The sequence below is a fragment of the Salmo salar genome, chromosome 13 (assembly GCF_965601325.2).
Source record: "Salmo salar chromosome 13, fSalSal1, whole genome shotgun sequence".
In the NCBI taxonomy this organism is placed as follows: Eukaryota; Metazoa; Chordata; class Actinopteri; order Salmoniformes; family Salmonidae; genus Salmo; species Salmo salar.
This window is the reverse complement of record NC_138303.1, coordinates 81,561,874-81,586,529: the sequence shown is the minus strand read 5'-3', so window position 1 is coordinate 81,586,529 and position 24,656 is coordinate 81,561,874. Positions and strand designations below refer to the sequence as shown.

Below are 24,656 nucleotides of genomic sequence, written 5' to 3'. Positions count from 1 at the left end.
CTGACCAATTGCCTTTTTGCTGCTTGTTCCATCAGAGTAGATACCGTGGGGATGAGTAAAGGAGTTTGACTCATTTCAGACATGGCTGACCTGTGTCTGTTGAGCTGCGGAGATGTCTGAGGTTAAGCCGAGACCCCTTTTCAGGCCAGTCAGCCCGTCGGTCTGTCCCCTTTTTCCTAAACTCCCGTTTATTAATACGTTGAGAACCAGGCTTGTTATGGGTGCTAGCGAGGACTCTTAATCCTTAATTGAGCCTTGCATTGCAAGGATGAATGTTCTGGTATGATATTCACGCTTCGTCAGTCTAAGTTGGTTACGTCTGTTCTGCCCCCTCCTCCCTTTGCCAACATCATTAGGGACTGTCTTGAGAAACGTTTTTCACAGCATTCCATTTTCAAATTAACCCATAGATGGCACACAAAGTTGAATAGAAACACAAGGTCCACTTTCCCTATTCCTCTAAAGGGGTTCCGGAACACATTTTTAATCATTTGTACACTACAAATTGACCACAAGTAATCCCAAAAATAGATTTCAAATACTATCATTTCATATCTTGATTGCATTGAGACACAATCACAAAAAGCACATAGAATCGGATATTTCAAGTCACATTTCAAACCACCTTCGTAGGTGGCTTGAAGTCAGATACAAATCTGATTCCTGGCCTTATGACTTGTGGCTGAATGGTCAAATCTGATTTATTTCCCCTTAAGACTGTTATTTGACATTTTTTGTTGCTTGCTAGCTGCTCTGTTGACAGCTACCGCATTCTTGTCAAACTAACTAGTTTCATTGTTTACAAGCAAATTAGTGAAGGAGCTAAACAGTTAGCTAGCTGGATCATCTTGTCCTTTTTGAGGCTTTAATTATTCTTGCACTATGAGTTTGACCATTCAGAGCAACTGGGAAACGTCTATGACAGGCATTGTTGTCACCTAAGCTTGATACTTAACTTCTGAGTGATAGTAACCACGAGCACCACTACCAATCAGTCTACACTACCCGTCATGACTATGACAACTAGCGTAGCCATATGACTGCTGTCTGAACACACACATCCAATTTGGTCACTTGTAACATGCTGTTTAGACGGTCAGTATTCCAAAACAGATTAGAAAAACTGATTTGAGCATTAAGGCATGCAATGTGCACAAGGCTTTTGTCGACTGCCTGTTATTTTTACATCTCCCTGTCTGTTGTCTGCATTTCCCTCTCTGATGTAGAGCGATGGTGTGTGACTCCATTGGCCCTCTGTCTGAATGAAGCGGCTGTGGTCAGCAGTATGCCTCTGTGTTTGAACAGTGACGCTGTCCCCCCAATCAAAGGGGCATTGTGCCCTAAGGCCCAGACAAAGGCTGGGGGATAGGGCTGGGGTGCAGAGAGTGGCAGACCTGGGCCCTATCAGGGACTATTTGTTTTGGGGGATGGGAGGTAATCTAGGGTGAGCAGGGGAGGGATCTATTTTACCCCCTGTCCATAGCTCTTCCTGTGTCTGGAGAGAGCTATGGGATACAGGCCAAAAACATGTGGCTCTCATTTCTGCCCTAGTTTGAATTGTTGAAGCATGAGTCAGAAGGTCCCTCACCTCCTGGAAATTCTCTCTCTACCTGCTTCCACTTCCCCAAAATTGGTAGTCATGGATTCTAATTCTCTTGCTCACTGGCTCTCACTCTCCTTTCTTTTTCTTGTTTTTTTTTATCTCCAGTAAAAATGGGATCCTTTACCAAACTTATACTGAACAAAAATATAAACACAACAATTTCAAAGATTATACTCTGTGTGTGTGTGTGTGTGTGTGTGTGTGTGTGTGTGTGTGTGTGTGTGTGTGTGTGTGTGTGTGTGTGTGTGTGTGTGTGTGTTGTTTATTTATACATATAATACACACACACACAGTTGAAGTCGGAAGTTTACATACACCTTAACCAAATACATTTAAACTCAGTTTTTCACAATTCCTGACATTTAATCCGAGTAAAAATTTCCTGTCTTAGGTCAGTTAGGATCACCACTTTATTTTAAGAATGTGAAATGTCAGAATGATTTATTTCAGCTTTTATTTCTTTCATCACATTCCCAGTGGGTCAGAAGTTTATATACACTCAATTAGTATTTGGTAGCATTGCCTTTAAATTGTTTAACCTCTCTGGGCTAGGCGGGACGAATTCGTCCCACCTACGTAACAGCCACTTGAAGCCTGTGGCGCGATTTTCAAAACCTTAAAAATCCTATTACTTCAATTTCTCAAACATATGACTATTTTACAGCTATTTAAAGACAAGACTCTCGTTAATCTAACCACACTGTCCGATTTCAAAAAGGCTTTACAACGAAAGCAAAACATTAGATTATGTCAGCAGAGTACCAAGCCAGAAATAATCAGACACCCATTTTTCAAGCTAGCATATAATGTCACAAAAACCCAGAAGACAGCTAAATGCAGCACTAACCTTTGATGATCTTCATCAGATGACAACCCTAGGACATTATGTTATACAATACATGCATGTTTTGTTCAATCAAGTTCATATTTATATCAAAAACCAGCTTTTTACATTAGCATGTGACGTTCAGAACTAGCATACTTCCGGGGAATTCGCTAACATTTTACTAAATTACTCACGATAAACGTTCACAAAAAGCATAACAATTATTTTAAGAATTATAGATACAGACCTCCTCTATGCACTCGATATGTCCGATTTTAAAATAGCTTTTTGGTGAAAGCACATTTTGCAATATTCTAAGTACATAGCCCAGGCATCACGTGCTAGCTATTTAGACACCCGGCAAGTTTAGCACTCACCATAATCATATTTACTATTATAAAAGTTTGATTACCTTTTGTTGTCTTCGTCAGAATGCACTCCCAGGACTGCTACTTCAATAACAAATGTTGGTTTGGTCCAAAATAATCCATCGTTATATCCGAATAGCGGCGTTTTGTTCGTGCGTTCCAGACACTATCCGAAATGGTAAAGAAGGGTCGCGCGCATGGCGCAATTCGTGACAAAAAAATTCTAAATATTCCATTACCGTACTTCGAAGCATGTCAACCGCTGTTTAAAATCTATTTTTATGCCATTTTTCTCGTAGAAAAGCGATAATATTCTGACCGGGAATCTCTTTTTCGGGCAAACAGAGGAAAAAATCACAAAGACGGGGGCGGTCAGGTCACGCGCCTAAGCCCAGAGTCCCTTGATCGGCCACTTGAGAAAGGCGATAATGTGTTTCAGCCTGGGGCTGGGATGACGACATTCAGGTTTTTCCCGCGCTCTGAGCGCCTATGGACGACGTAGGAAGTGTCACGTTAGAGCAGAGATCCTTAGTAAAAGATAGAGATGGAAAAGAAGTTCAAGAAATGGTCAGACAGGCCACTTCCTGTAAAGGAATCTCTCAGGTTTTGACCTGCCATTTGAGTTCTGTTATACTCACAGACACCATTCAAACAGTTTTAGAAACTTTAGGGTGTTTTCTATCCATATGTAATAAGTATATGCATATTCTAGTTACTGGGCAGGAGTAGTAACCAGATTAAATCGGGTATGTTTTTTATCCGGCCGTGTCAATACTGCCCCCTAGCCCTAACAGGTTAACCTGTTAGGGCTAGGGGGCAGTATTGACACGGCCGGATAAAAAACGTACCCGATTTAATCTGGTTACTACTCCTGCCCAGTAACTAGAATATGCATATAATTATTGGCTTTGGTTAGAAAACACCCGAAAGTTTCTAAAACTGTTTGAATGGTGTCTGTGAGTATAACAGAACTCATATGGCAGGCCAAAACCTGAGAAGATTCCATGCAGGAAGTGGCCTGTCTGACAAGTTGTGTTTCATCTTGGCTCTTTTTATTGAAGACTGAGGATCTTTGCTATAACGTGACACTTCCTACGGCTCCCATAGGCTCTCAGAGCCCGGGAAAAAGCTGAACGATATCGAGGCAGCCTCTGGCTGAAACACTTTATCGCGTTTGGCAAGTGGCCGATCAGAGTACTATGGGCTTAGGCGCGTGCCCGAGTCGACCCCATGCTTTATTTTCTTTCATCTGTTCACCTAAAAGCAGATTCCCGGTCGGAATATTATTGCTTTTTTATGAGAAAAATGGCATAAAAATGGATTTTAAACAGCGGTTGACATGCTTCGAAGTACGGTAATGGAATATTTAGAATTTTTTTGTCACGAATTGCGCCATGCTCGTCACCCTTATTTACCCTTTCGGATAGTGTCTTGAACGCACGAACAAAACGCCGCTATTTGGATATAACTATGGATTATTTGGGACCAAACCAACATTTGTTATTGGAGTAGAAGTCCTGGGAGTGCATTCTGACGAAGACAGCAAAGGTAATACAATTTTTCTTATAGTAAATCTCACTTTGGTGAGTGCTAAACTTGCTGGGTGTCTAAATAGCTAGCCCTGTGATGCCGGGCTATCTACTGAGAATATTGCAAAATGTGCTTTCACCGAAAAGCTATTTTAAAATCGGACATATCGAGTGCATAGAGGAGTTCTGTATCTATAATTTTTAAAATAATTGTTATGCTTTTTGTGAACGTTTATCGTGAGTAATTTAGTAAATTCACCGGCAGTGTTCGGTGGGAATGCTAGTCACATGCTAGTCACATGCTAATGTAAAAAGCTGGTTTTTGATATAAATATGAACTTGATTGAACAAAACATGCATGGATTGTATAACATAATGTCCTAGGGTTGTCATCTGATGAAGATCATCAAAGGTTAGTGCTACATTTAGCTGTGGTTTGGGTTTATGTGACATTATATGCTAGCTTGAAAAATGGGTGTCTGATTATTTCTGGCTGGGTACTCTGCTGACATAATCTAATGTTTTGCTTTCGTTGTAAAGCCTTTTTGAAATCGGACAGTGTGGTTAGATTAACGAGAGTCTTGTCTTTAAAATAGTGTAAAATAGTCATATGTTTGAAAAATTGAAGTTTTTGCATTTTTGAGGAATTTGAATAACGCGCCACGGGATTACACTGGCTGTTGAGTAGGTGGGACGCAAGCATCCCACCTAGCCCATAGAGGTTAAGGGTTGGGGTTAGAGGAATAGGATTTTTAGTGGGAATCAATTGTTTGATCCCCACAAGGATAGTAAAACAAATGTGTGCGTGACACCTTCGCCCCGATCTCATAATGACCCAGCCTCCACAGGACACGTTGTCATTCTTACGCTGTTAAACTTCCTAGTCTTGTGACGTGCACTCAGCTATTTCTAATGGGAATGTGAGATAACAAGTTTCCAAAACACCTGACCGACTGCCATTTTACCACTCCTTGTCACTGTCAGTGACGTTGACCACTATGGAATGTGCTGGAACCTGCTTACTAAAGTTATTTTTAAACTGTAACTTGCACCGTTCCACACTATTAGTTAAGTTTAACTCAAGGATCTATACCACTCCTCTGACTTTACATTTAATTTGTGCCCTGCTTTCACCAGCTTGAAATGTACTGAACCGTAAAGCATTGTTGTAGTTTGAACTACTTCGACACATTCCATTCCATTACTATTCTTCTCAATTCATCCTCAGTTGGTGTTGTGTGTTTAGTAATCTGTCACAGGGAACAGTTTTTCAAATTTTTCACAGGAATGAAGATGACTCAATTTAGTAATTACTTCAGCAGTTAGCTCCCCTGACTGGAGAAAACACTCTGAATGTGTGTATGTTTTGTTTGCATCCCCTCTGCCTCCAACTAAATCTACAAAGACTTGTTTTTTCTAAACAAGGTAACATACTGGAGTCTCCAGAGATGCCTCTGGATGCATTCATAATTAAACCTGCTCCTCTCCTTTGTCTTTTCCTCCTGTCCCCCACTGGCTGTTGTCTTGTTTGTGGTTCCCATGGAGGTGTTATCAGTGCTCCCTGGGCTGGCCTGCTGCCTATCAGCCCGTCTCCAGAGTCTGCCTCCCACCGTCCTGTCGCAAGCACACGGCACACACTGTCCCTAAGGTGTTTCTGTCTGTGTGTCCAAATGAGAGCACAGGGGAGTGGGGAGGAGGGACATGAGAGGGGGCGCTGTTATCTGACTGTCCAGGGTGCTTAGATAAATTAACTCCCTTCTTTTTCCTCCTTATTTCATGATATCCAATTGGTAGTTACAGTCTTGTCCCATCGCTGCAACTCCCTTAAGGACTCGGGAGAGGCGAAGGTCGAGAGCTATGCGTCCTCCGAAACACGACCCTGCTAAGCCGCACTGCTTCTTGACACAATGCTCGCTTAACCCCGAAAGCCAGCCACACCAATGGGTTGGAGGAAAGACCGTCCAGCTGGCAAACGAAGTCAGCTTGCAGGCGCCCATCCCGCCACAAGGAGTCGCTAGAGTGCGAATGGACAAGGAAATCCCGTCCAAAACCTCCACTAAGCCAGACGCTCTCGGCTAATCTTGCGCTGCCTCATGGGTCTCCCGGTCACGGCCAGCTGTGGCACAGCCTGGGATCAAACCCGGGTCTTTAGTGATTCCTCAAGCTCTGCGATGCAGTGCCTTAGACCCCTACGCCACTTAGGTGGCGAACTCAGATCTTCAAGGGATGGCAAAAGGAGAGGGGGATGGAGAGAGGGTGGGTAGTTAGGTATTGGTATTTTATTAGGATCCCCATTAGCTATTGCAAAAGCAGCAGTATGTAGTGTTTTATCTCCAGAGCAGAGACCGAGGGTTAGACAAGCAGCAGCTGTTGAAAGCCCGCCAAATTGTAAGATGATAATGCAGAGCAGCTTATAAATAAGCATCTATTCCTCCCAGAGACATGGTCTTAAGGAGTCAATGGAGTAAGCCGTCTTTCGCCTTTTGATTACTGGACCATTAAGGGAGTGTGTGTGAGAGAGAGAGAGGGCTAGAGGCATCTTGTACTTTTCACTGCTTATTTGCTCAGCATATGCCGTTATCCAAGTCTGATTTGCATATTACCCCTTAACAAGAAAAACAGCAAATGTATTAAGTGAATTAGGCTACATATGGCTGTGGCCCTGATACTACTTTATTAGCTGCTTTATTAGCTTCTGCAACACACACCTATTTCTCAGGGCAGCAGAGATGGGCTGTTAATAGTAATAATTCCAGGCTCCTTGGTAAGACAGTTCAAGGCTGTCACAGCTGAGGTCAGTGTCATGATGATGTCCTCCTGATGTCTCATTGTCAGCCCTGTAACGTAACCCTGGAAACATTCTCTGGATGTCTTTAATCCAGTGGGACTAAATGCGTACACTCCCATAGGCATGCGTTCCTCAGTGCTCTGTTTAATGTACTGTAGTGGGGAAGTAAAACGTACGTCATTTGTCAATTATGTCCAAACAGCCTTCAGGTCATTCGCTCTGAGAATTGATGACATTGCCATGTGGGTACCTGACTAGCTGAGCTTTCAGCCTGCATTATAGCACATTGTGTATGAATCGCCAATTAGCCAACACAAAACAAACCACAACCCACAGAACACTGAACACATGCAGATATGCTACAAATTGGATTGGCTTCACTCGCTGGGGAGATGTTTGGCGGTTGGTGGAGCAGTGTTCACGTTCAACAGTTCTAGTGCCATGAAATCATGTCCGTAATGCACAGGCCAGGCGGAGGAGTTGACAGGCTTCAACACGGTCACAGAGGGTCTGTGAGCAGAGCGTTAATGGAAGAAGTGTTATCAGTAGCTGTTTAATTTGTTCGCTACAGGGGCCCCAGACTGCCATGAGAGCTTAATCCCAGCAGAGCAGCGACAGAACAGACTCAGCCCACCCAGGAAAAAGAATGTGCCGCCAGCCACGCTCGCTATTCAAAAGTCCTGTCACTGAGGGCTCTACTCAGTTAAGGAAGAAGCTCCTATCTATTGCTGCCCTAAAATAACTCCCACTTTTCTTGAAAATGTTTCTTTATAAGAATGAAGACCAAATCTGTGTGTTTAAAAAAAAAAGATTTTATTACAGGCTCGTTAATTTCCCAGGCGGTATCTTGCTGTCTCAGCGTGAGGAGCAGGATGTTGTCTTCCTACCAGATCTACAAACATATTCCCCCTCCAAACACACACACTTGTTTGTTGTCAGTCACCCACTTTTCTTCTTAACAGAAGAATTGTAGCTCTACATTTTTTCCAACAAGACCTCTCAAAGTAATACGGCTTTAACTTGGTGTTTTTACATAAACGGATGGAGACATGTTCTTCATGAGACACTTTTGCAGAGATACAAAGGCTACCTCAACAAAAGAAAACGCACACTAGCAAACACTCTCACCCTGCCTGACATGCTTTAGTTCTCTACATGCTTGTTTCCACATCGTTAGCCCTGGAGCCTGAAATAGCCTGATCCTAGAGGCCTATAGCCTCACAGTCTATTAGACCCATATACACACACTGAGGCTCTTTTGGGTCAAAAAGTAGGTTGTGAAAGAGGCTTATTGTCTGTGGTGGCCTCAGCCAGACGATGCAGCCAGCGGTTGATCGGAGGTCTTTATCTTGGCTAGCAGAGCCAGAGCAGGGCAGATAGACTGTCGTTGGGCTTTAGATTCTAGGGTTTATTAGTGTCTGTTGGATCTAGTGCTGCTGCTGCTACTCCCACTGCGGCACTCCCACTGCTGCTCACTTCCTACTCTAAGACCTCTCAGGATCAAACCGGTTCGATGACTTACAGATGCCAGCCAACGCCATTATGAAATATTGTAAGTCGATAAGGAGGATAAGAGAACAGAACAGCGTTACACCACTGATAGAATGTGTTCTACTGTGAGGACATGATGCTGCTCCAGTATCATCACGCTGAGACACTGGCATGTGTTGTCTCACTATTTTATCTGTGTACGTGTGTAGGCACTGAATGTGTGACAATGTTATCTGTGCTAGAATATTGTTTTATTAGTATAGTAGCTAGCTGTGTAGAGTGCATAGGCACAGAACATCTGGAATATGCTGAATAATAGTCGCCACTTGACTGACATTATTTTCATCATGAATATATTTGAAGGACAACTGAAAACAACATGGTTTTAGTCGTTGTCACTGGCACTTCAATTTGTGGTTGCTTTCATTGGTCTCTATCCTCCAGGCCCCTGCTTAAGATCTCCGTTTTAATAAAGGCATCTCCCTCCCTTGACTGGATTCCAGCCGATGATTCTTCCTTCCTTTACCACAAAGATAATAAACCTCTGCGCAACATGTCATTCTTTCACAAATCCCCATTCTTCCATCCTCCCCCTGCTTAGCCTTTCTCTCTTCTTTCACCTTCCCCCTCTCCTCTCTCAAGTGTCATAGCAGCAGCAGCAGCATTCTCAGTAGGATCAGTTGCCAGGAGACAGGATTCTCTCCCCATTGTGCTGTGATAAAGGGGGTCTACAATCAGCAGGACTGGGGAGAATCTGGGGCCCTGGGGACCTACACTCCACATTCAGGGGTGTAGGTGGGAGAACTGCTGGGGGGGACAGAGGTAGGAGTAGAGGGGGTACAGGGTGGGGTTGGGGAGGCTCTGACACACAATTCCCATCAGCCAGTGCTGGTCACCATGTAATCCTGCTGGGATGTGCTGTGTCAGACAGACACAATTTGTGGGGGAGAGCAGCCAGTCACATGGAGGGAAGCAGGCATGAATAGTCATTCAAATAGTTTTTAATTAGCTAATCAGTGTACCTCTGTTCCCACTGTTCGCTTCCCTCCCCCTCTACACACACACTCAACAATTCCCAACTAATGTGGTCACAATTTTGCAAGGATTGTGTGTGCATTTACCCACATTTACCAGCAGGTTCATCTTCATAGTGGTCCTTTTCTTGAGACCGTAGTAATAGGTTCTCTTATCACCCTCTATTTGCTGTTAGAGACTAGAGTCGTTTCCCTGAGCCAGGCTGCCGTTACACTGAATAAAGACAGAAGGAAATCCCATATTATAAACTTGGTGGTTTGAGCCCTGAATGCTGATTGGCTGACAGTCATGGTATATCACACCGTATACTACGGGTATGACAAAGCATTTATTTTTACTACTCTAATTACGTTGGTAACCAGTTTACAATAGCAATAAGGCACATTTACATTACATTTACGTCATATAGCAGACGCTCTTATCCAGAGCGACTTACAAATTGGTGCATTCACCTTATGATATCCAGTGGAACAACCACTTTACAATAGTACATCTATATCTTTTTGGGGGGGAAGGGGGGGGGGGGGGTTAGAAGGATTACTTAATCCTATCCAAGGTATTCCTTAAAGAGGTGGGTTTTCAGGTGTCTCCGGAAGGTGGTGATTGACTCCGCTGTCCTGGCGTCGTGAGGGAGCTTGTTCCACCATTGGGGTGCCAGAGCAGCGAACAGTTTTGACTGGGCTGAGCGGGAACTGTGCTTCCTCAGAGGTAGGGAGGCGAGCAGGCCAGAGGTGGATGAACGCAGTGCCCTTCTTTGGGTGTAGGGACTGATCAGAGCCTGAAGGTACGGAGGTGCCATTCCCCTCACAGCTCCGTAGGCAAGCACCATGGTCTTGTAGCAGATGCGAGCTTCAACTGGAAGCCAGTGGAGTGTGCAGAGGAGCGGGGTGACGTGAGAGAACTTGGGAAGGTTGAACACCAGACGGGCTGCGGCGTTCTGGATGAGTTGTAGGGGTTTAATGGCACAGGCAGGGAGCCCCGCCAACAGCGAGTTGCAGTAATCCAGACGGGAGATGACAAGTGCCTGGATTAGGACCTGCACCGCTTCCTGTGTGAGGCAGTGTCGTACTCGGCGAATGTTGTAGAGCATGAACCTACAGGATCGGGTCACCGCCTTGATGTTAGCGGAGAACGACAGGGTGTTGTCCAGGGTCATGCCAAGGCTCTTAGCACTCTGGGAGGAGGACACAATTTAGTTGTCAACCGTGATGGCGAGATCATGGAACGGGCAGTCCTTCCCCGGGAGGAAGAGCAGCTCCGTCTTGCCGAGGTTCAGCTTGAGATTGTGATCCGTCATCCACATTGATATGTCTGCTAGACATGCAGAGATGCGATTCGCCACCTGGTTATCAGAAGGGGGAAAGGAGAAGATTAATTGTGTGTCGTCTGCATAGCAATGATAGGAGAGACCATGTGAGGATATGACAGAGCCAAGTGACTTGGTGTATAGCGAGAATATGAGAGGGCCTAGAACTGAGCCCTGGGGGACACCAGTGGTGAGAGCACGTGGTGCGGAGACGGATTCTCGCCACGCCACCTAGTAGGAGCGTCCTGTCAGGTAGGACGCAATCCAAGAGTGAGCTGCGCCGGAGATGCCCAACTCGGAAGAGGGTGGAGAGGAGGATCTGATGGTTCACAGTATCAAAGGCAGCAGATGGGTCTACAAGGATCAGAGGAGAGGGAGTTAGCTTTAGCAGTGCGGAGAGCCTCCGTGACACAGAGAAGAGCAGTTTCAGTTGAATGACCAGTCTTGAAACCTGACTGATTTGGATCAAGAAGGTCATTCTGAGAGAGATAGCAAGAGAGCTGGCAAAGGACGGCACGCTCAAGAGTTTTGGAGAGAAAAGAAAGAAGGTATACTGGTCTGTAGTTGTTGACATCGGAGGGATCGAGTGTAGGTTTTTTGAGAAGGGGTGCAACTCTCGCTCTCTTGAAGACGGAAGGGACGTAGCCAGCGGTCAAGGATGAGTTGATGAGCGAGGTGAGGTAAGGGAGAAGGTCTCCGGAAATGGTCTGGAGAAGAGAGGAGGGACGTTAGCGTCCCACTCTATTCGACAGCCAGTGGAATCGCGTGGCGCGAAATACAAATACCTAAAAAATGCTGTAACTTCAATTTATCAAACATATTACTATTTTACACCATTTTAAAGACAAGACTCTCGTTAATCTAACCACATTGTCCGATTTCAAAAAGGCTTTACAGCGAAAGCAAAACATTAGATTATGTCAGGAGAGTACCCTGCCAAAAATAATTACACAGCCATTTTCAAAGCAAGCATATATGTCACAAAAACCAAAACCACAGCTAAATGCAGCACTAACCTTTGATCTTCATCAGATGACACTCCTAGGACATTATGCATGTTTTGTTCAATCAAGTTCATATTTATATCAAAAAACAGCTTTTTACATTAGCATGTGATGTTCAGAACTAGCATACCCACCGAAAACTTCCGGTGAATTAACTAAATTACTCATGATAAACGTTGACAAAATACATAACAATTATTTTAAGAATTATAGATACAGAACTCCTTTATGCAAACGCTATGTCAGATTTTAAAATAGCTTTTCGGCGAAAGCACATTTTGCAATATTCTGAGTACATAGCTCGGCCATCACAGGCTAGCTAATTTGACACCCACCAAGTTTGGGGTCACCTAAACTCAGAATTACTATTAGAAAAATTGGATTACCTTTGCTGTTCTTCGTCAGAATGCACTCCCAGGACTTCTACTTCAACAACAAATGTTGTTTTGGTTCCAAATAATCCATAGTTATATCCAAATACCTCCGTTTTTTTGTTCGTGCGTTCAGGTCACTATCCGAAGGGTAACGCGCGAGCGCATTTCGTGACGACAAATTTCAAAATATTCCATTACCGTACTTAGAAGCATGTCAAACGCTGTTTAAAATCAATTTTTATGCTATTTTTCTTGTAAAATAGCGATAATATTCCAACCGGACAACGTTGTATTCATTCAAAGACTGAAAGAAAAAAATTGAGAAGTCTCGTGACCGCGCATCTCAGTCTCACTGTCCTCAGGCAGGCCACTTACAAACTCTGCTGCTGTACTTTGCCCAGAGACAGGAGACACGTCATTCCGCTTTCTGAACGCTTTAGAGAGCCAATGGAAGCCTTAGAATGTGTCACGTAACAGCACAGATGCTGTAATATCGATAGAGATGCAACAGAAGGACAACAAATTGTCAGACAGGGCACTTCCAGCATGGAATCTTCTCAGGTTTTGGCCTGCCATATGAGTTCTGTTATACACAGTCACCATTCAAACAGTTTTAGAAACTTTAGAGTTTTTTCTATCCAAATCTACTAATTATATGCATATTCTCGTTTCTGGGCAAGAGTAGTAACCAGTTTAAATCGGGTACGTTTTTTTTATCCGGCCGTGAAAATACTGCCCCCTAGCCCCAACAGGTTTTAACAAACGAGGATCGGATGTTGTCAACCTTCTTTTCAAAATGGTTGACAAAGTCATCCGCAGAGGGGGAGGAGGATTCAGGAGGGAGGAGAAGGTGGCAAAGAGCTTCCTAGGGTTAGAGGCAGATGCTTGGAATTTAGAGTGGTTGAAAGTGGCTTTAGCAGCAGAAACAGAGAAAGAAAATGTGGAGAGGAGGGAGTGAAAGGATGCCAGGTCCGCAGGGAGGCTAGTTTTCCTCCATTTCCGCTCGGCTGCCCGGAGCCCTGTTCTGTGAGCTCGCAATGAGTCGTCAAGCCACGGAGCAGGAGGGGAGGACCGAGCCGGCCGGGAGAACACGAGGCACATCGGGTGTGTGTTGCGGAGTGCCTGGATACAGCCCCTAGCCGTGGTATATTGGCCATATACCACACCCCTCGTGCCTTATTGCTTAAATATAACCCATTGATTATGCGCGTGTACACACACACACACACACACACAGAGAGCCCTATCTCACTGTGCCTCAGTCACAGCACAGTGGAATAAAGGCCATTTCCCAATCACTTGCCTGTGTGTGTTCAGTGTTAATCAGTAACTACCAACCTCCCTGTCTGTCTGTCAGTGTTATGCAGGGTAGGCTGTTTTGTTACTCTGGTGTAAGTGGGTGTTGTAGTGAGGTGATTATAGCATTGACTAATTATGTTGAAATTATGTTCCAGCTGTTGGAACATCCACATGTCATAGAACCATAGAACTGTTCTATCTGGCAGCTCTGGGTTCCACCTACTTAGTACGAATTGTTGTCCTTCATTGTTATGGCTCTAGTTGCAGCGTGAAAGGATCTAGCATAATCTATCCGCCACTACTTTCATTGTCCGTAAATATATATTGTTTCCCATTTCGTGTTTCATCGTTATTTACTTCCCAGGAATTGAGTTCCCATCGGCTTATCAAGCAGATAATCTTTGGTCAGAGCTCATTGTCATGCTACACCATGTGATGCCAGTTAATTCCCATTCTATTGCTTGTTTATTAAAATGATTGGAGATATGAGCACACTAAACAATCTCCATTACAGTAATTTGAATGGTCTATGAAAAGCCACAGCCATCTGGGTGTTTTTATATGTAGTGTGAAAGATGTCCTGAATGTCTTTTCACTACATTAATTACGAAGGGACTTGAACAGTGGAGAATACAGATTGGCTCATAACCCATTAGCTTCACTTGCATTTTTATGTGGCTATTACTGGCTAATCAAAAATCAGACATGTCCCCCGCCTTTCTGCCCAATGGTTTTAAGTGGAGTTCAAAGTGTCTGTCTGGTGGTTGAGGGAGAGGGAGGTGAGATCTTTTTTAATGTCAGTTGACTACTTTCCTTTTTACTTCTGTAGTTTAAGGGTACTGTATAGGCATGTTTCCGAGCACTGGGAGTAGGCTAAGGGAGAGGGGAGAAGAGAACGGGATACAGCTAATTCAATCTTGCTTCCTTTTCCGCTGGAAACCTGATGTGGGAACTCCGCTCAGGCTTTTTCTTTTACGCCTGCTAAGTTAGGTTAGGGAGGTAGTGTTGGTCATACATTTCACTGCACTGTTCTCATCTGAACCCTCATAACACGCATGGCAGATTTACTGGAAAGCTTAAATGTGATCAGATGATGGCATGAAATACCACTTTTCCCCTAGTGTGCGTGTGTATGGTGGTTGAGAGGGGGAGAGACGTCCGTGAGTATCAACTGTAATAAAGACAAAAGCAGCCCAAGGTCATCGAGGTCCCAGACTCATCAATTAGATAAAAAAAAACATTGGTGCCCCCTGATAAAACGTCAGAGAAAACAATTCCCTGATAAACAGTTCCAGCTGAATGGAATTTGTTTTGAAAATGTCATTTTCGTTTTTTGCATGTAGGCTGTTTCTCTGGTATTCACCGATGCCTGACGATAAATTCATACATAGCTCTGTCACATAGACGTCAGGCTCTCTGTGTTGACTTTGATAGACATTCATCTCACTTTGTTTCTATTGCTCTCATTTCACTGGCATTGTTGTCTGCTGCCCAGGACTGTTTCTGAGTCGCTGTGAACAAGGACGTCTGTCAGATCCAATGGACAACAGAATCAGGTACCGCAGCAATGTGGGGTTCATGGCTGTTAGAGCTTAGTGTTCTGTGACCATATAAAATGCTCGGAGGGCCTTCTCCCTCTCCACAATAGCGGGTGTGACTGAGACTGGGCTGTCTGGTGTGACCCCAGTCTGTCATGCCCCAGAGGGAGGTGAGGCGACGGGGTTGGAGATTGAGATGATGAGGGTCTTAAGCGCAGTGAGGGCGGTGCACCTGTATCACTAACTAGGCCTAACCTCCAGGACTGGACAAACAAGCTCCAGGAGGTTGGCAGCATCATTGTGCTGACAACACTCTCACCACAAACACAATGTGCCTTCAGTTCAAAGAATGACACAAGGGATGTTCCAAGGGTAATTTAAGGGAATTCCACTCCTATTTGCATTGTGCTTTTCATTCTTCTTCAACATCCATTATGTAATGGGGACTATACAGTATTTGAGTGTTATATATATTTCTCATCACCATGGAAATGAGAATTTTGGAGCTTGTGTATGTGATATGATATCCCTTGTCTGTCTAGGGTGGAGAAACATCTGCAACACACAGAACATCCCTCCACACAACCCTCCACATTGCAGACAAACGAGGGGAGAACTGAAAACGGACTTTCAGCATATAGGCTTCATAAAGCATTCATATAGGCTTCATAAGCACTGCATAAATGGGTCACATCATCTGTAACCATATCTCCATATTTCATGCTCTATAAAATATGAATAAATGTGAAAAATGTATTGATGGTTGTCACATAGTTATGCCACATTAATCTTTATAGAGCGTGATATGGTTATAGGTTGATTTGTGAAGCATCAATGTAGTGCTTTATGAAGATACCCTTCTTATGTCTTCTGTAGGGGTTCTTGGATGCTGCGTGCCCCCTAGCACGACAAATCAAAATGTATTGGTTACATACACATATTTAGCAGATGTTATTGCGGGTGTAGCAAAATTCTTGTTCCTTGCTCCAACAGTGCAGTAATATCTAACAATTCACAACAATACACACATCTAAAAGTAAAAGAATGGAATTAAGAAATATATAAATATTAGGACGATCATGTCTGAGTGGCATTGACTAAATACAGTACAATAGAATACAGTATATACATATAAGATGAGTAAAGCACTATGTAAACATTATTAAAGTGGCCTGTGATTCCACGTCTATGTATATAGGGCAGCAGCCTCTAAGGTGCAGGGTTGAGTAGCCGGGTGGTAGCCGGCTAGTGATGGCTATTTAACAGTGGCCTTGAGATGGAAGCTGTTTTTCAGTCTCTCTGTCCCAGCTTTGATACACCTGTACTGACTTTTGGATCATAGCGGGGTGAACAGGCCGTGGCTCAGGTGGTTGTTGTTGATGATAATTTTTGGCCTTCCTGTGACGACAGGTGCTATAGATGTCCTGGAGTGCAGGCAGTGTGCCCCCGGTGATGCGTTGGGCAGATCGTACCACCCTCTGGAGAGCCCTGCGGTTGCGGGTGGGACAGTTGCCGTACCAGGCGGTGATGCAGCCCGACAGGATGCTGTCAATTGTGCATCTGTGAACGTTTGTGAGGGTCTTAGGGGCCAAGCTGAATTTCTTCAGCCTCCTGAGGTTGAAGAGGTGCTATTGCGTCTTCACCACACTATCTGTGTGGGTGGACCATTTCAGATTGTCAGTGATGTGTACGCCGAGGAACTTGAAGCATGCCACCTCTCCACTGCGGTCCTGTCGATGCGGATGGGGCGTGCTCCCTCTGCTGTTTCCTGAAGTCCACGATCAGCTCCTTCGTTTTTACGTTGGCACCACTCCGCCAGGGCCCTCACCTCCTCCCTGTAGTCTGTCTCGTCATTGTTGGTAATCAGGCCTACTACTGTTGTGTCTGCAAACTTGATTGCGTTGGAGGCGTGCATGGCCACGCAGTCATGAGTGAAAAGGGACTACAGGAGGGGGCTGAGCATGCACCTTTGTTGGGCCCCTGTGTTGAGGATCAGCAAAGTGGAAGTGTTTCCTACCTTCACCACCTGGGGGCAGCCCATCAGGAAGTCCAGGACCCAGTTGCACAGGGCGATGTTCAGACCGAGGGCCCCGAGCTTAACGATGAGCTTGGAGGGTACTATGGTGTCCGTGTAAGCGTCAGTATTTGGCTTCTGTCTATTTGAGCTCATCAGTCTGTTGGTAATCCTGTCGAACGCGGCTTGTATTGTGTAGTGGAGCTGCATAAGTGTTGCTCTCCACTTTCTGGAGGATCAAGTTTTGAAATCAGTGGAATTAGAGTATGATCGCTGAAGAGATGGAGAAAACACCAGTGCACATTGAACATGGTTTGTTAGCTCCCAGCACTGTGGCATTGTTGGTACTGTGTTTGTTGTTTAACTAGCTAACGAGCCAGCCAGCTAACGTTAGCTAACGTTACGTGCCGTGTGTGAACTTACACTTTGTTTACTTAGCTAGGTTCATTGTTTACCTAGCTAGCTTATGTCTTAAGCTAACGTGCACTGTTAGCTAGGTAGCTAACGTTAGCTGGCTGGCTCCCTAGCTGATGTTATTCGTATCCCAGAGCCATTTACTTTTCTAGTTACAGCCTAGCTAGCAAACATTGAACCTGGTTGGTTAGCTTCCAGCGCTGTGGCATTGTTGGCACTGTTCATTGTTGTTTAACTAGCTAACGTTAGCTGGCTGGCTCGTTAGCTAACGTTACGTGATGTGTGTGTACAACACCCGTTGAATATGGCCAGTGTCAGTAAATGTCTGCAAAAAAGCGTGATGAAATTGTTGCCAGCAGAGCTGGTTAGGCTGTTTTCATGTTATCCATGGGTAAATAAAATCATTGGTCAGAACGTCAAGTGCGTGCTCCGAGAGCGAAAGGAGATGGGTGGGGCTAAAGCTTAAGTGGGCGTGAATGATGCTGAATGGGTGTAGATGATAAAGAATAGCTCTTCACTCCGTTCATCCACCTCTGGCCTGCTCGCCTCCCTACCTCTGAGGAAGCACAGTTCCCGCTCAGCCCAGTCAAAACTGTTCGCTGCTCTGGCACCCCAATGGTGGAACAAGCTCCCTCACGACGCCAGGACAGCGGAGTCAATCACCACCTTCCGGAGACACCTGAAACCCCACCTCTTCAAGGAATACCTGGGATAGGATAAAGTAATCCTTCTAACCCCCCCCCTTAAAAGATTTAGATGCACTATTGTAAAGTGGTTGTTCCACTGGATATTATAGGTGAATGCACCAATTTGTAAGTCGCTCTGGATAAGAGCGTCTGCTAAATGACTAAAATGTAAATGTAAATGTAATACCAAAACATTCAAAGGCCATTTTCTCAAAAGGGAGTTTACAAGTTGATCAACTTTCAAAGTAGAATTACTTTCCCATTGTTCCTCAAATGCAGTGTGTGATATACCATTTTGTAGAGTCTCTACTTTTATCCAATGTAAAAAAAAAAAAAAAAAACACAATTTCAAATTTTGCTACATCCAGGTGGTTAGTCACAATTGCCCTGGGGGGTATGAACAAAGGATCCAATTCGGGGAAAGTTGTATTCCTGGTCGTAATGCTGGTGACTTACTGCCGCTCTGATATCCCAAAGTTATTTCCGGCTGTATGTAATAACACAAAAAAAACGTTCTGGGCTAATAATGTAAGAAATAACACACAAAATACTGCAAAGTTGCTTAGGAGCTAGAAGCAGAGCAGCCGTGACTGTCGGCGCCATCTCCTTATCTCCCTACCACCAAATGATACACAGATTACTTTAAAACATTGGGCTGGCAGAACATGCAGCAGAGGCGTACGATTGATGTAACTCACTCTGGGTCTGAACTGCCCATGGCCCGCATCCAAAACCTGGTCCAGCTCCCTGCTTACTTTTAGATTACAGAATGCAGTTTCAATCCAGGCTCTGGTCTCGTGTGTGTGTGTGTGTGTGTGTGTGTGTGTGTGTGTGTGTGTGTGTGTGTGTGCGTGCACACCTGCGTGTGTGCACTAATTCAGATTTGTTTCACCAGGTTGTAGTAAAAATGTATTTTTTGTACACAGTATCATTTCGATGGTATTGAATTATACACAACTAGTAATCTGTGAGCTACATCGAGGGGATATAGCCTAGCAGACTAGTTTTAAAAAAGCTGCATTTTTAGTTTTGACAGTGGAAGCCGACTGACTGTCAAAAGGATTTTTCTATGTGGCGGCAGCATGTGACAACTCCATTCTCTATGGACTGTGGTTCCATGCTGAGGGCTTAAAGCTCTTATTGAATTGAATGGAGAACATCTTTAGCTCCGTTGATGTCACCAGGAAAATATGTTTATTCATTCTAAGAATAACTCCTTGAGAAATATAATGCTCCATTTGCATGATGAGCAGAGCTACACTTTTTAGTTTATTTTTTCTTATACATAACCTACAGTGGGGGAAAAAAGTATTTGATCCCCTGCTGATTTTGTACGTTTGCCCACTGACAAAGAAATGATCAGTCTATAATTTTAATGGTAGGTTTATTTGAACAGTGAGAGACAGAATAACAACAAAAATATCGAGAAAAACGCATGTCAAAAATGTTATAAATTGATTTGCATTTTAATGAGGGAAATAAGTATTTGACCCCCTCTCAATCAGAAAGATTTCTGGCTCCCAGGTGTCTTTTCTACAGGTAACGAGCTGAGATTAGGAGCACACTCTTAAAGGGAGTGCTCCTAACCGCAGCTTGTTACCTGTAAAAAAGACACCTGTCCACAGAAGCAATCAATCAGATTCCAAACTCTCCACAATGGCCAAGACCAAAGAGCTCTCCAAGGATGTCAGGGACAAGACTGTAGACCTACACAAGGCTGGAATGGGCTACAAGACCATCGCCAAGCAGCTTGGTGAGAAGGTGACAACAGTTTGTGCGATTATTCGCAAATGGAAGAAACACAAAAGAACTGTCAATCTCCCTCGGCCTGAGGCTCCATGCAAGATCTCACCTCGTGGGGTTGCAATGATCATGAGAACGGTGAGGAATCAGCCCAGAACTACACGGGAGGATCTTGTCAATGATCTCAAGGCAGCTGGGACCATAGTCACCAAGAAAACAATTGGTAACACACTACGCCGTGAAGGACTGAAATCCTGCAGCGCCAGCAAGGTCCCCCTGCTCAAGAATACATTTACATGCCCATCTGAAGTTTGCCAATGAACATCTGAATGATTCAGAGGACAACTGGGTGAAAGTGTTGTGGTCAGATGAGTCCAAAATGGAGCTCTTTGGCATCAACTCAACTCGCCGTGTTTGGAGGAGGAGGAATGCTGCCTATGACCCCAAGAACACCATCTCCACCGTCAAACATGGAGGTGGAAACATTATGCTTTGGGGGTGTTTTTCTGCTAAGGGGACAGGACAACTTCACCGCATCATTTGACGGGGCCATGTACTGTCAAATCTTGAGTGAGAACCTCCTTCCCTCAGCCAGGGCATTGAAAATGGGTCGTGGATGGGTATTCCAGCATGACAATGACCCAAAACACACGGCCAAGGCAACAAAGGACTGGCTCAAGAAGAAGCACATTAAGGTCCTGGAGTGGCCTAGCCAGTCTCCAGACCTTAATCCCATAGAAAATCTGTTGAGGGAGCTCAAGGTTCGAGTTGCCAAACGTCAGCCTCGAAACCTTAATGACTTGGAGAAGATCTGCAAAGAGGAGTGGGACAAAATCCCTCCTGAGATGTGTGCAAACCTGGTGGCCAACTACAAGAAACATCTGACCTCTGTGATTGCCAACAAGGGTTTTGCCACCAAGTACTAAGTCATGTTTTGCAGAGGGGTCAAATACTTATTTCCCTCATCAAAATGCAGATAATTTTATAACATTTTTGACATGCGTTTTTCTGGATTTTTTTGTTGTTATTCTGTCTCTCACTGTTCAAATAAACCTACCATTAAAATTATAGACTGATCATTTCTTTATAAGTGGGCAAACGTACAAAATCAGCAGGGATCAAATACTTATGTCCTCCACTGTATTCGGTCTGCTTGATAATAAACCTCTTCCCTGAGTAGTTCACATTTTACAAAGATGTGTTTTGCTTTTATTGAAGTAGCACTTGACCTCATAATAATATGTAATTTTATGAAGGCTCTATTTCGAATATTTGAAATAATCCAGTTAACCAAAATACTGATTTTAAACCTTAAAGTAACTGTCCAGTGAAGATCTGACTTTTTAAATGTTATTATTCTGTTAACTCATACTCAAATAATGTTGTTGACTCATCCTATACTCGTATTTGTGGCCAAAGCATAAATTGGAGAAAACAAACCCTACCTCAAAGTAGGACTGGGAAATACGGCCTAAAACTCAAATCTAAAAAAAATTTTCAGACCGTCACGATATATAGATTGTTTAAATATATATTTTTCTCTCTAAATAAGATTTGTTGTACAATTTAAAGGTCAAATAGACTACATTTAAAACAGTCAGCAATAATCTAATGAATTTAGGGTTTGTGAAATTATACCTAGACTGAATTTACGCTTTCCACAACCATAAGACATTTACATTTCAGTCATTTAGCAGACGCTCTTATCCAGAGCGACTTATAGAAATAATTTGTTTTACCTAGTCGGCTCGGGGATTTGAACCAGCGACACTTTGGCTACTGGCCCAAAGCTCTTAACCACTAGGTTAAATAGTTTTACCTGCTTTTTTTTTGCAATAATCGCTGATCTGGCTTTCGGGTCTGTCTTTAAAAATGCCTTTTTTTGTTACAAATTTAACCAGAACCATTATAGAAAATGAACACAGGTCTCATAAACAATCTCTCAAGCACCATCCCTCATGCTAGTGAGTAGCCAGCCAACTTGGATCTATTTGCTAGATATCAGTGCAAAACAGTTGAATGGTTATGAACACACCCTTCTGTCTGTCTCCAACTGTTTGAAAAGCATGCTCGCCTATCCACTTAGTTCAGATGTTGAAATCAAGTGGCCTACCTTATTTCTCAGAATAAGAACGAGTTGGCAATTTATATTTTGTGCTTTTTGCACGTTTATAAAACAGACTAAACAAATGGTATAACAATATTTATTTGACAAAAATGCTGCTAGCAATACGTGGTAGCGTAATGCGCGCGTGACAAACTGGGCATACATTTTCCAGAATTAATGTTCATTGGTACATCTGCTTTAGTAGTGTCTGCTCTGCTTGAAATTTGAGGACTTGAAAGATGAAAGATGAACTTCTCTATTACAGTAAAATAATGTCTCAATGTGTTTTGGTGTCCATGTGAATGATTCTGTTAGACCGAACCTCAAAAGCAAATAGCAATTTGAAATTGCTTGTCAGAGACGAATAAGTGATCTCTCATCTTTGTTGTTGTGAGTGGTAGAGGGAGGGGCTTTGGGTGTTATGTAAACCATAGAGAAAGAGACAAAGCGAGAGGTTTCTCTCTCACCAAAATATGTCCAAAATAACCCCAATGCGTTTCTATGTGCTTATTTTAAACATAAGCTTGTCGCTTGCCTTCCTGCTTTTTGGGACAACAACTTCTATTGTTAGGGTGGAAACATGAGCATCTCGTCATTATACACTGCTCCAAAAAATAAAGGGAACACTTAAACAACACATCCTACATCTGAATGAAATAAATAATCTTATTAAATACTTTTTTCTTTACATAGTTGAATGTGCTGACAACAAAATCACACAAAAATAATCAATGGAAATCCAATTTATCAACCCATGGAGGTCTGTATTTGGAGTCACACTCAAAATTAAAGTGGAAAACCACAATACAGGCTGATCCAACTTTGATGTAATGTCCTTAAAACAAGTCAAAATGAGGCTCAGTAGTGTGTGTGGCCTCCACGTGCCTGTATGACCTCCCTACAACGCCTGGGCATGCTCCTGATGAGGTGGCGGATGGTCTCCTGAGGGATCTCCTCCCAGATCTGGACTAAAGCATCCGCCAACTCCTGGTGCAACGTGGCGTTGGTGGATGGAGTGAGACATGATGTCCCAGATGTGCTCAATTGGATTCAGGTCTGGGGAACGGGCGGGCCAGTCCATAGCATCAATGCCTTCCTCTTGCAGGAACTTCTGACACACTCCAGCCACATGAGGTCTAGCATTGTCTTGCATTAGGAGGAACCCAGGGCCAACCGCACCAGCATATGGTCTCACAAGGGGTCTGAGGATCTCATCTCGGTACCTAATGGCAGTCAGGCTACCTCTGGCGAGCACATGGAGGGCTGTGCGGCCCCCCCAAAGAAATGCCACCCCACACCATGACTGACCCACCGCCAAACCGGTCATGCTGGTGGATGTTGCAGGCAGCAGAACGTTCTCCACGGCGTCTCCAGACTCTGTCACGTCTGTCACGTGCTCAGTGTGAACCTGCTTTCATCTGTGAAGAGCACAGGGCGCCAGTGGCGAATTTGCCAATCTTGGTGTTCTCTGGCAAATGCCAAACGTCCTGCACGGTGTTGGGCTGTAAGCACAACCCCCACCTGTGGACGTTGGGCCCTCATACCACCCTCATGGAGTCTGTTTTTGACCGTTTGAGCAGACCCATGCACATTTGTGGCCTGCTGGAGGTCATTTTGCAGGGCTCTGGCAGTGCCTCTCCTGCTCGTCCTTGCACAAAGGCGGACGTAGCGGTCCTGCTGCTGGGTTGTTGCCCTCCTACGGCCTCCTCCACGTCTCCTGATGTACTGGCCTGTCTCCTGGTAGCGCCTCCATGCTCTGGACACTACGCTGACAGACACAGCAAACCTTCTTGCCACAGCTCGCATTGATGTGCCATCCTGGATGAGCTGCACTACCTGAGCCACTTGTGTGGGTTGTAGACTCCGTCTCATGCTACCACTAGAGTGAAAGCACCGCCAGCATTCAAAAGTGACCAAAACATCAGCCAGGAAGCATAGGAACTGAGAAGTGGTCTGTGGTCCCCACCTGCAGAACCACTCCTTTATTGGGGGTGTCTTGCTAATTGCCTATAATTTCCACCTGTTGTCTATTCCATTTGCACAACAGCATGTGAAATTTATTGTCAATCAGTGTTGCTTCCTAAGTGGACAGTTTGATTTCACAGAAGTGTGATTGACTTGGAGTTACATTGTGTTGTTTAAGTGTTCCCTTTATTTTTTTGAGCAGTGTATATAGATCTCTGGTGTAAATGGTAAGGTGCACAGTACAGAAGAAGCAATCAAGACAACCAAAAAGTCAACATGAGAACAAGTGGACATAAATGCTAATAAAAATGAAAAATACAGAAAACCTTGATTCTGCAATACTGGCATTTGGAATATCGCGAGAACATACATTTGTATTAATTTTATATATCACCCAGCCCTACCTCAAAGTTGCGTCTACATTTTAGTCATATAGTAGACACTCTTATCCAGAGTGACTTACAATTAGTTAATTCATTTTAAGATGGCTGGGTGAGACACACATATCAGTCGTAGCAAGTATATTTTCCCTCTAAAATAGTTAACAGCAAAGTCGGTGCTCTTTT

General features: G+C 44.0%; 1 protein-coding gene across 1 annotated transcript in view; it reads left to right on the top strand.

The window, feature by feature from the left end:
* Positions 1–24,656, top strand: part of cxadr (CXADR Ig-like cell adhesion molecule) — a 72,287-nt gene that overhangs the window by 21,730 nt on the left and 25,901 nt on the right. The window lies entirely within an intron of this gene.